Consider the following 12,500-nt stretch of genomic DNA (forward strand, 5'->3'; position numbering starts at 1 on the left):
CATGTTGAGCTATTTACTGTAGCGCATTGCGGAGGTAAGTGCGTGTGTGTGTGTGTGTGTTTGTGTGTGTGTGTGTGTGTGTGTGTTTATGTATGTGTGCCTCAGGATTGCAGTTATATTGGTGTTGTGGAGATTTCTTCCTGTGTTGATGCCGTTATATTACACGTTATGATTTTGACATGAGTCAGGAGGTACTTATTGGTTTCCTGGACGTGGATTGGCTTAAGTGTCACCAGCCGAGTGAGGACGGAAGCTCTCTGTTTGATGCTATTTATATGAATGCTTTAAGTCACTGATACTCGTAATAATGGAAGGTATCATGTGCCACCTCATCAGGTCACTCGAACACCTTCAGCACCGTACAACTGAGTCACCACCGCTGGGACCATCTCGGGGAATTGTTACAGACATAAACAACTAATTGGATACTTTTCCTTAGATAATTTGACATATATATGAGGCAAGGATGCACTATCAAGATTCATTTTCTAGTGTTGTGTTTATCTTTATTGCTTTACTTCATTACGACCTTTTTCTAGTAAGGAAGGAAGTGTGCCAGCGTTGAGGAAGGGGAGCGAAGCAGAATTTATTCACGAACTTCTCAATTGCCTGAATAACCTACATAATACACGTGTTAATTGATATAATGGCGCTGCGTATAGGCGGCAGCTAATGGAGGTTGATTCAGCGCGTGATTATTCCTCACTTCCGTGTAATTGATCCCTTTTTAGCCTCTTGAAGTCTTTGATGTAGCGATTAGGAGTCTACTTTCCCTAATTCCACCTTCTTAGTGGGAAATTAAGCTATTCACGGAACCCTAATGGTCTGGCCTAGAATACCTTTTCCTTATAGATAAACAGAGGGAAGTAGAAGATAAAAGATTATATTTTACGTATAATCAGAGAAGAATATTGTGATAAAACGCCAAGTGTAGAAAAATAAGAACAAAGTGTTAAATGTAAAACAAATATTTAAGAATACAGTGAATACAGAGATAAAAGAATTTAAATGTTCTTTTCCGAATGCAAAAAGTATATATAGAGCAGTTTGATGTAAAGGAAACTGTAACAGAAGAGAATAAAAATGGGATCAAATATAAGAATAAACGAATAAAATGTATATGTACAAACTATGTTAGGGATAAAGATAAATTTAAAAGGATAATCGGTTTTATCTATTACAGAAAAGAATGCGAAAGTAAAACGAAAGACACATAAATACGAAAAAAAATAAACAAATATGTAGAAAAATGTACAAATATGATACATTGAAATACGTTGTAGAAAACAAAAGAACATCGCACCACAAATGAAAAATAAACCCATGGCAGGTGAGTCTTTTTACCCAGTGAGATCTTGATAGCGGTGAGTGCTGAGGGGATATGTTCCACTGAGGTAAAAATCGAGGTTAGTGTATCCATGGACGTGCTGGGATCCGTGAATATTCAGCGCTTGTATAAAAAAGTGGAGAGCAGCAGTTAAATTGTGTTAATATATATGAGAGCAGTATATTCGCTCGGAACATTTTTGCAATACGGAGTCTGTAAAACTAATCCTCCTTTGAAATAAATAGTGAAGTAACTAGTAGTGTGCTTTGTTTATTGCGAAGCTTTTCTCTTTCTGTCTAAATAAAGATAATGCTAAATACTCATTTTTAGGTCATATTTCAACATGATTCTCTTTCGTATTTCAAATCACATGCATTTCGCCGTTCAAATTTTGCACTGAAAGCATAAGGAAGGGATAGAATGACAAAACAAGGAAAAAATGAAGAATGATAAACGAGAGATGCGAAGGAATAAGGAAAAGAAGAACAAAGAAAACTGATTGATGGCGATTAATATTTTCATGTGATGCAAATCTTGGCGCCATTATTTCCTGATTTAATATTTCTCGTCTCATGGTTCGTGTCCTGTAACCTTCCTCCTCCTCCTCCTCCTCCTCCTGCTCCTCCTCCTCGTGTGCAATAAGCGAATCTCGTAAATCGTGCGGGTGTTGCTATTCCTCATCCTTTCCCCGCTGACAGCCCTCCTGCACGTGTGTGTGTGTGTGTGTGTGTGTGTGTGTGTGTGTGTGTCAGAGGAAGACAGACACGTAAGTACATAAAGACAAGGTGTGTGTGTGTGTGTGTGTGTGTGTGTGTGTGTGTGTGTGTGTGTGTGTGTGTGTGTGTGTGTGTGTGTGTGTGTGTGTGTGTGTGTCAGAGGAAGACAGACACGTAAGTACATAAAGACAAGGTGTGTGTGTGTGTGTGTGTGTGTGTGTGTGTGTGTGTGTGTGTGTGTTTATTGCTGTTTTCATGTTTCTTATCATTTCTTGTTTTTATTTTTTACTTAAAAATTCTAAATTTGAGAAAAATAATGGCAAATAAAGATACAAGGAAGGTCTGAAAATATGTTTTATCTTTATTTTCATTTTTCCTGATTTTTCTCTTTTTCATATCCTACATTAATGAAAATATAAATAGGATATGTATTTTTTTTTTTTTTTTTTTTTTTTTTGCGGGGGTGGTTTTCGATATAAGTACAGAAGGGAATTATGTACGCAGTTGGATTGTTATGACTTTTTCTACTTCTCCATTATTGCACGTTGTTTTGCAGTATTACTTTACAAGAAACGTTAATGGTATATACAAACTGGCTTTACTCTGCAGCGTTCATCTCCTGCTAAATGATACTTGCAAACAGCCATTACATATTCATGGGCCATTCATTTCTCTCCTCGTCACTCTTCATTAAACCGATTAACGAAAAATAAATGTACACTTCACTTCTCATTCTGAAAGTACTCTTCATTTGTATTTCGTGTTACTCTACTACTTAGAATAACATTAAAAATCAACACATCTATTCAAAAAGGTGAAAAAAATAACAACTAATCTCGTTTCAGGCTACAATAATAGTAAAGAAACCCTTCCCTTGAACTTCCTAAAAAAAAAAAAAAAAGGACAACTCGACATTTAATTTCACTTTTTTCATCGCTTACTAAAATAATGAAATAAAAAAAAAAAAGAATCCTTCCCCGCGGCGGCCTCTTTTGTAATGCAAGTGGAGGCCAGGATGGGGAAAAAAAAGACCCTGGTTCTTTAAAGGATGTGCAGCCGTGGAAAAGTTGAGCTCTGGGTAAACAAGGAGCAAGGCAGACCATCATTTCATTAAGATTCCCTATGCCAACAGAGAGAGAGAGAGAGAGAGAGAGAGAGAGAGAGAGAGAGAGAGTACAGCATTGTTTACATATTATCATCGTCTCTTTTCTGTCTCTTCTGCTTCGTTTTTTCCTCTTTTATATCGTTTTTATTTTCTTTCTCGATTTTATTTCTTTATTTTTCATTTCCTTTTCTTTATATATTTAGTATTTTATATTTCTTTCTTTCTTTTCCTGTTTCATTTTCATCTTTCTCTACCAAATCTTTTTCAACATTCACCTTTCACTCTCATAATTCTTCATCATCTTTTTCCCCTTCCTTCCTTCCTCCCTCATTTATGTATCCCTCCCATCCATTCCCTCTCTTCATCCCTTCATATTTTCCTTCACTTTCCGCCACGCATATCTTCCTTCTCAAAAATGTCTTTCTTTCCCTCCTTCCTTCCTTCTTTCTTTCCTTCCGCTTCATATTTTCTTCCTCGTACATTCCTTCGTCGTCTCCTTAGTTCCTGCCTTCATATTTCCTCCCTTTACTGTCCCTTTCCTCGTCCTTTCCTCCTCCTGTCTCCTTCCTTCCTTCTTTCCTTCGTTCTTTTTGCTCTCGTGTCTTCGCATATTCCTTCCTTATTGTACGTCATATTCTTCACACACACACACACACACACACACACACACACACACACACACACACAGTTCAGGTGTCTCGTAATCTTTGTTTCAGTCCTAACGAAGCTAAATTTTCGTGTCTCCCGCCCGCTTTCCTAGGCAAATACACAGAGAGAGAGAGAGAGAGAGAGAGAGAGAGAGAGAGAGAGAGAGAGAGAGAGACGTGAATATATATGATATGCGATACATTTCTGCCACCATCACCATTTATTTCACGTTTGATGGCAGAATTCAATTACATATTTATTGTTGTTATTGTTGTTGTTGTTATTTTTGTTTTTGTTGTTAATGTTGTTGTTGCTATTATTATTATATCGTTGCAATTTTTTCTATAACTACTACTACTACTACTACTACTACTACTGATGTTATGACTACTACTACTACTACTACTACTACTACTACTACTACTACTACTACTACTACTACTACTACTAAAACTACTCTATTACTACTGCTTCAGCTACTGCTATTACTACTGGTATTACTAACAGCGCCACCACCACCACAACCACCACTATCATCGCTACTACGAAAGGGGATAAAATTTCACATTATTTTGCATTAGAACGTGACAGTAATTAATGTTCGGAAAATTAGCGTAGATTTCATAACTTACCGTAATTTGCAAAGAATTATAGGGATTTGAATATTAATTATTAGTAAAGCCAACGTGAGGGATCGGTGACCGGGTTGGTTCGGTTTCAATTTCGCTTTGTCATATTTTTTTACCCGAATCCTTTTTTTTCCACTTTCCTGAACTTTTTTTTTAATGCCATGCAATTTTTTCCCGCATTTTTTCGCATATTTTCCTGGTTTAGTGTAACTGAAGCCATTGTTTCTATTGCGAGTGGAATTAATGCGGGGAAAAGTTTGTCTCTTTGCACTTATGAGAGTTTCTTTACGTACTTATCAGAGTCGTCTTGCCGTGTGTTAGTTCCTGGGATGGCGGGAGTTGTGTTGCGTCCGTACAAGTCTTGCAGTTTTGGCCTTCAGGTAAATTTAATGGTATGGTTATAGAGTCTTCTAAAAACCTACTAAGAGACCGTCGTCTTTTTATCTATTTTTTTTCTATTTTTTGACACAATACTTAGACTCAAAAAAAAAGGAAAAAAAGGGAAACTTCAGAGAATAATCATGCATCAGTTACGTGGATGAAGTGTTGCATTATCAAGGGTCGTTTAATTTGATACGATACACAGGCTGAACCAAGAAAGTCTTTTTTGTCTTTCATTTTTTTTTCTTTAGGTTTAATCTCACTTATTTGTCTTTTTGTTTTCCTACTCTTCCCTTTCTATTTCAACCCAGTCCTATCTTCCACCTATCTCTTTTACCTTTCCCCTACTTCTTCTTTCCCTCCCATACCCTCCTATACCCCTTTGCGTTCTTTCCTTTCCCCCTACACTTTTCACCCCATTTCTTTCCCTCTGTCCGTTACACTCCCTCTTTCCCTCCACCTTTCAACCCATTTCCTTCCTTACCTTTACTTTCCCACCTTTTTTTTCCCTCTGCCTTTCACTCGCCCTTGCACCCTCGCCTTTAGTTCCCTCTTCCTTCCTCTTTCCTCTCTCCCACACATACCTGTACTCCATTCCTTTACACTCCTTCCTTTTACGCTCCTTCCTTTACGCTTTCTCTTAGGTCTTCACCCCCCTCCTTGTCCTTCTTCACCCTTGGATCTCCCGGAGCAGCTGCAGGAGCGAGGCGGAATACCAGAGACCGTTCGAAGTGGCTGGAAATATTTGGGTGCAGTTGCTCTTCCTATTGTCCAAGGAGATGCTTGAGATAACTCTGCAGATTTTTCTTCGTATATTGGGTTGTACGAGGCCGCGGAGACCCAGCCTGGAGGAAGAGGTCGAGGAGGTAGAGGAGGTGGTGGAAGCGATGGAGGTGGTGGAGGTAGAGGAGCAGGGAGGTGATGGAGGTAGAAAGGGAAGGCCGGGTTGAGGTATGTTGGAGGTAAAGAAAGAAGGAAGGACAGGAGACGTGAGGAAGAGATTATTGTTTGTAGGAATTCACTGAAAGAGAGAGAGAGAGAGAGAGAGAGAGAGAGTAGTAGTAGTAGTAGTAGTAGTAGTAGTAGTAGTAGTGGAATGATGCGAGTAAAATATGAATTAGCCACAGGAAATTACAGGAAATACTTCAGGTAATACAAATAAAATAGTAAAAAAAAAAAAAACGCTTCATTACAAGTTTATGCAATACGTTCACTTTTTGTCTTCCACTAATTAAACTTGCGAAATGCAACTTACGAAACAACGAGAGCTTGAAAAACAAAAACATAAACGCAGACCATTAAAGAAAGACATAAAAAAGAAAACCTTGACTCTAAATCTTACAATGAAAACGAAGAATAAGATAGTTTACCAAAAAAAAAAAGTGCTGGACATGCGAAAGAAAACGGAGGTAGGATGAGAGATATAGGGACGCGATTCACAAGTAACATTGGTCCTTATCAAAACACTAACCAAGCCTTTATTGCACGGGGACATAAGACCAATAGTTCCTGCCACACACTGCTATTTGCACGATGAGATGTGTGGCTATTGTTTCCCTCTTGCTTCCTTTTTGTTTCCTTTTTCCTGCACCTGATATCTTTGCACTATTCTTCCTCCTCCTCCTCCTCTTCCTCTTCCTCTTCCTCTTCTTTCTCCTACTTTATCTTCCTCACCTTTCACTGTTTTCTTCCTGCCTTCTTTTGTATTCTTTCGTACCACTAAATCTCTCTCTCTCTCTCTCTCTCTCTCTCTCTCTCTCTCTCTCTCTCTCTCTCTCTCTCTCTCTCTCTCTCTCTCTCTCTCCATGACGTAGGTGAGTTCCAAGGCGCTTTTATTTGTTGCTCAACTTTTGCAATCGTACGAGTGGCATAAACTCATGACCTCACCTCAGTGCTGCGCCTCGGTAAACATGGATGGAAGACACGGAGGAGGAGGAGGAGGAGGAGGAGGAGGAGGAGGAGGAGGAGGAGGAGGAGGAGGAGGAGGAGGAAAGGAAACATAAGCACTGTAATACACACAACACAATTTTTCTTTTCTTTTTTCTCCTTCCCTGCTTTCTTCTGGTCACGTGGAAGGGAAAAAAAGTGATGGAGGGAGATTGGTGGTCTATTGGCATGGAAGGAAGGAAGGAAGGAAGGAAGGAAGGAGGGACGGGAAAAAGGAAACACGGTAAAAAAAGAGGAAAGCTACATTGTCTCTATATTTTTTTCTTGGGTACAAACAACAGGTGAAATATTAAAGTTATGTCACTGACTTTCAATGTTTTCAATCACCTGTAGAGAGAGAGAGAGAGAGAGAGAGAGAGAGAGAGAGAGAGAGACTACACATTCCTTATATTCCTGAAGATAATACATAAGAATATAATAAAGAGAAATAAAAGAAAACTCTATATGGGAAGAAAATTTAAGAGACAAGTCTTGGCAATGGAAAGGAAACTGGACGAAGAAATAAATGATTCAAGAGCAAACAAAGGAAGCGAATTTCATGAGGCAGAAGGTGGGATGGTCGTGCCGATGGTGGTGGTGGTGGTGCCGGTGGTGGTGGTGGTGATGGTGGTGGTGAGGTTAGACAGTGCTGCCGATGTGGGATAGGGAATAGTAGGAGTAGCTTTAGTGATAGTATTAATAGTAGAAATTTTTGATATATTGATTAAGTACTAGTTGAATTCTAAAATAGTAGTAGTGATAATAATGGGTACGCTAATGGTAATGGTAGAAATTGTAAGTGGTCACGTGTAGTAGATTTAAATGGTTATAGTGGATATTGAACACGACAAATAGTGATGAACATTAAAAGGAGAACATTTGTGGTATTGTTGTTTTTAGTAATAATGTTAGCAGTAAGAAAACCTTTTAGTGAATATGTTTTAAGTAGTTTTAAGTGGAGTTGGTAATGTTAAGTAGATGGGATTGATATATAATTTTTGTGTGGAAGTATTAAATAAATGAACTTGTAATGGCAATGATTTAGATGGACTAGTTTTAAGTGGACAAGTGTTTTTAGTAATAATATTAGTAAGAAAACCTTTTAGTGAATGTGTTTTGAAGTGGACTTGGTAATGTTAAGTAGACGGGATTGATATAATTTGTGTGTGGTATTAAGTGATTGGATTCGTAATGGCAATGATTTAAGTGGACGAGTGTGCATTATTAAGTGTTCAGAGCGGCAGAGACGAGACCGATATAAGTACGCTAAAGTGACTAAAGTGGTACAGACATTGATTTAAGTAGGCGTGAGTGTGGGTGAGCATTGACTGGTTGAAATTGTGGTTACTTCTCGTGGTGGATGGTGGTGGTGGACTTCCTGCTGTGTATTGAGGGTCTCTGTAGTGGTGGACGTGGTGGAGGTGGATGTTGGGTGCACGTTCACGAGACACGCACATTCTTCAAACATTCAGTGCCTCACGTCTCCAGAAAGGGCGCGAGAGCCATTCACACGAACCTTGTTTTCAATCGACATTCGTGGGTGTGTCTGATGGGACAGAATCACGAACGTTCACCTTTTCTTTTCATTTTGTTTCTTATTTCCTTTTTTTCCCATTCGTTCGCATTTTTCACTGCCGCACCTCATCATCTTCATCTTGTTGTCGTTTTGATTTCTTTTTTTCCTTCATATGCATTTTAGTTTTTCCTTTTTTTCTTTTTTTCGTATTTATTCACTTTTTTCTGTGTCACACTTCATAATTTTCATCTTGAACACGTTTACTGTTTTTTTCCCTTTATAGACTGTGTTTGTTTGTTTTTCTCTTTTTTCTCCTCTATTGGTTATCGTTTACACATTTCTCTTTTGCTACTTCCCTCTTCCAATTCAATGTACATTTTGCTTTTATTTTCTCGTATTAGCTTTGAATATTCCACCTCCACACTTTATCATCTTGTATTCCTTTTTTTCTTCTCACTTTTTCCCATTTGTATTAACATTTTTCTCTTTTCTTTCTCTTTTCCTCATATTTCATTTTTTTCTTCTCACTTTTCCCCATTTCTATAAACATTTTACTCTTTTCTTTCTCTTTCCCTCATATTTCATTTTTTTTCTCCCATCCACAGTTCATCACCGTCATGCTCTACACGTCTTGTCCTTTATTCAGTATTTTCCTTCACGTAATTTCCTTGTTTTTTCTTTCCCTCTCTCCCTCTTTTCTTGTTTATAGCGCCATATTAACCATCTGTTTTTTTCTTCTTTATTCTTGTCTCCATCCTTGTCGTCCTCGTCCTCGTCCTCCTTCAGAGAAACGACGCGGCTGTAGAGTCTCCTGCGTTGATATGGAAAGGAGGAGCCATTGGAGTGAGTTGTGGAAGGAAAGGAGAAGGAGGAGGAAGAGGAGGAGCAGCAGGAGCAAGAGGAGGGGGGGTGGTGGAGACATGGAAGGGAGGAAGGAAAGAAAAAATGAAAATGAGAAAGAACCGGGTGAGGAGGAGGAGGAGGAGGGTGAGGAGGTGGTGGTCGTGGTGGTGGTGGGGGAGGAGACAAGAAGGGCAAGGAAGGCAAGGAATAGCAAGGTAAAAACTACAAGAAATCTAATAATTTAAGGATTATCTCGAATGTTTTATGTTCCACTGATACAGAATTTTGTTTTTACCGTCATTCAACAGACTCAGCTGAAGGGAAGTAACACAACCACGTCCAGAAGCCACGTCAGCTGATATAGATAAGGTTGGTAGATAAACGTGTCTGGATATCGCTAAGAACTGTTGACTTATGGCTTATAAATTAGATATTAATGATAAAAATACGGATTTGTACGTTAGAAAAAGGGATCTAATCGCGCTTCGGGTGATTGGGTAGCACTTTTCTGATTTGCAATAGGGGATTACGATTCCTTATAACTGTACGTAGCTTACTCATTTGATACTAATAGAGCGTGTAGAAACTCACATAGAAAACTCATTTAATTTATGTTAAGGGCATTTCATATTACTTATTAAGAAAATATATGCTTCGTAATCGCTTATTGATTTGAATTTAGTCATTATATAAAGAGAAAAGGACAAGGTAGAAAGAACTAATCGTATTGTGAGTGAGAAGTATTTTCCTGTTTTGCAAGAAGGTATTAGAACCTTTATAGCCGCCTCTCTAGGGTGGATAAGCGTGTTATGGCGCAGGATTTATGGCAAAGATAGTAAAAGTATCTTGCTGCCTCGGCGGGACGGGAGGAATGGCGGCGAGTAAATATTATCCTCCTCCGTATGCTCTTTGCTCGGGAATCTGAGTCGACTGATCGTGTATTTTCACTGAAGGAAGTCGGAAAAAGTTGGCGTCGTAGAAGGAGGAGAAGAGAGGAAGAGAAGGAAAGGGAGGGAAGGTAAAGGAAGAATCGCCTTGCCTTCCCTCCCTCAGTGCCCGCCTCGCTGTCCTTACACAGGCGGAGAAGCAGACCTGAAAATTGGAGGTTTACTGTCCCCGTTCAGAGCCGAGCACCGCGACTTCCCCCTTGGGTCCGAAGTCTTAATATTTCCGCGTTGCAGGAGGAAGTTAAGTTAATGCAGCAACTCCATCGGGATTTAAACATAAGTAAAAATACAACAAGTAAAAAGAGAGAAGAAAAATGAGGATGAAGGAGCCAAGTTAACCTAAGCATGTGAATTAGATAAGTTGGTGATTTAAGGATATGCATAAAAGAGGAGCTGGCGTTTAAAGAGAAGATTAGTAAACGAAAACTGGTGAGGGGGTTAGCGTGGACCCAGCTGGACGTCGCTAATACAACGCTCAGGCTGCTTTATCCCCACTGCAGCCTCTCCAACCCGCAGCTGTGGACTCGTGGCAGCTGCGGGGCGACCTCTGATCTCGTGAAGGGGTTGCTCTTAGGACGTATTTTGAGGCTGACACGTGAGGGGAAGGACGGAGAGGGAGGAAAGGATGGAGGAGATAGGTGGAAGGAAACTGGAGGATATTGCATCAACGAGGAGGAGGAGCTTGTAGAGACGCAGGATTGGCGGACTAAAGGATGCACGATGTGTGGTAAGAGTGAGGCAAAGTGCTGGCGTGGTGAGAAGAGCGAGTGAGGTGTGAGGCTGACGAGGAAAATGAGGGGAGGGAAGAAACCGCCATTTGCGAGCGATGATGTGGAATAGAGCTAAGTAGTGTGGAACGGGGAGAGTGAGTGAGGGTCGAGAAGGGAGGCGTGGAAGGGATGGCTGCCACGCTGCACCCGACGTGGCCTGACGGAGATCAAGGGACCTAAAGGGCATCGCGGAGGGGGACCTAAAAGCGGGCATAACAAGAGCGCGGCGGGGGTCTTATTTGGACTCGACGGGACCTTACTATAAACTGAGTGAGGCCGTGACGAGGACCTAAAGGGGAACGACAGAAGCCTGACGGGGACCTGACGGGACCTGATGGGGGCCTGATGGGGGCTTGATGGGGGCTGATGGGGGCCAAGTAGGGTCTGACAGGACCTGGTTGGGGCTGGCGACCCTCTGCTCCAACACACTTCCATAATTTACGTCAGGCGGCTCCAGCGCCCTTCAGGGAGGACATTAAATAGCACGACTGGAGGGGAACCTCATTGTCGCGGCCCCGGCAGCGGCAGCCATTGTCCCCAGGCACTAAATGGCACTGTGCCGGCAATTATAGTCCCCGGAACACTGTTTGTGAAGGGAAAAACCTCCGCCCCATAATAAATGGAGCTGCGTAGGAGCCTTTTGTATTGTGGTACGGAGTGATAAGGCCCGAGCCTCCATCATGGCGGCTTTCAAGTTGTTTTTTGTGAGTTTTTGTTGTCGCTTGTGTGTATTGGTGGTGGTATTGTTGTTGCTGCTGGTAGTGGTGGTAGTAGAAAGGGAGTGGCAGTGGTGGCAATAGTGGTAGTAGCCGTAGTGGTGTTATAGATGGGGTAAATGCATACGTAACAACAGCAGCAGCAGCAGTAGTAGTAGTAGTAGTAGTAGTAGTAGTAAAAGTAGATATTGTTTTTATTGTAGTAAAAACTTTGGTATAATCATAAAAAATAAGAATAAGACTAACCTTTACCTTTAACACAAGAAAATAACCAACATATATACAAAATCACCTGTCAACCATCTAATAAGCGGCCAGGTAGGGAAGCTCCACGCCTTTCACACCTTGGACAGAGTGAGTGTGTCTTATGAGTTAATAGCCTCCCTTGTATGGTGGCTAGGTAATGGGTCTTGCGCCGGCGGTGATGGGGTGAGATTAGCAGAATGGGGAGCGATCAGGCGTGTCCCCATTACTTCATTACCCATTAAGAAGGAATGACTAATGGACGTGATGCTTTTAGTGTGTGTATATTTTCATTGGTTTATTGATTAATGGCTCCATGTATTAAGGAAAGGTGTTCTATGATGGTTCTTTTTTGTGTTTGGCTTTACTTTGCTTTATTTTTTAGGGTTCGAGTGTTATTGAGTTGCTTTGTGTTAGTTTTGTTTTTATTTTGTCATTCACTCATTTGATATTAACTTCCTAACTGGTTTTTTTTTATTTCTTCAGTTATTTTGATTTTTCCATATTTCCTTTTTTTCATTTCATTGTTTCTACATATTTTTTTGCCTATATTTTGCCCTTCTTTCCTTTCGTCATCCTTTCTTCCTTCCTTGCTTACTTTTTCCTTCCTTATTCATCCTTCTTTACTTCCCTTACGTGTTCATTCTTTTATCCCCTCTTCCTTTCTTTCTGGACGCAAATGAGGCGAGGCAGGGAATGAAGTTAAACGGGAAAAATATTCGTGTTGGTGCCG

At 40.4% G+C, this 12,500-nt stretch overlaps 1 protein-coding gene across 1 annotated transcript in view; it reads left to right on the plus strand.

The window, feature by feature from the left end:
- The window catches only part of LOC123510458 (teneurin-a-like), a 462,953-nt gene that overhangs the window by 117,478 nt on the left and 332,975 nt on the right, over window positions 1-12,500 (plus strand). Inside the window, 1 exon segment of the mRNA XM_045265650.1 lies at window positions 9,400-9,460. The gene's annotated coding sequence lies outside the window, so the exon portion shown is untranslated.

This window comes from Portunus trituberculatus, chromosome 29 (genome assembly GCF_017591435.1).
Source record: "Portunus trituberculatus isolate SZX2019 chromosome 29, ASM1759143v1, whole genome shotgun sequence".
Taxonomy (NCBI): domain Eukaryota; kingdom Metazoa; phylum Arthropoda; class Malacostraca; order Decapoda; family Portunidae; genus Portunus; species Portunus trituberculatus.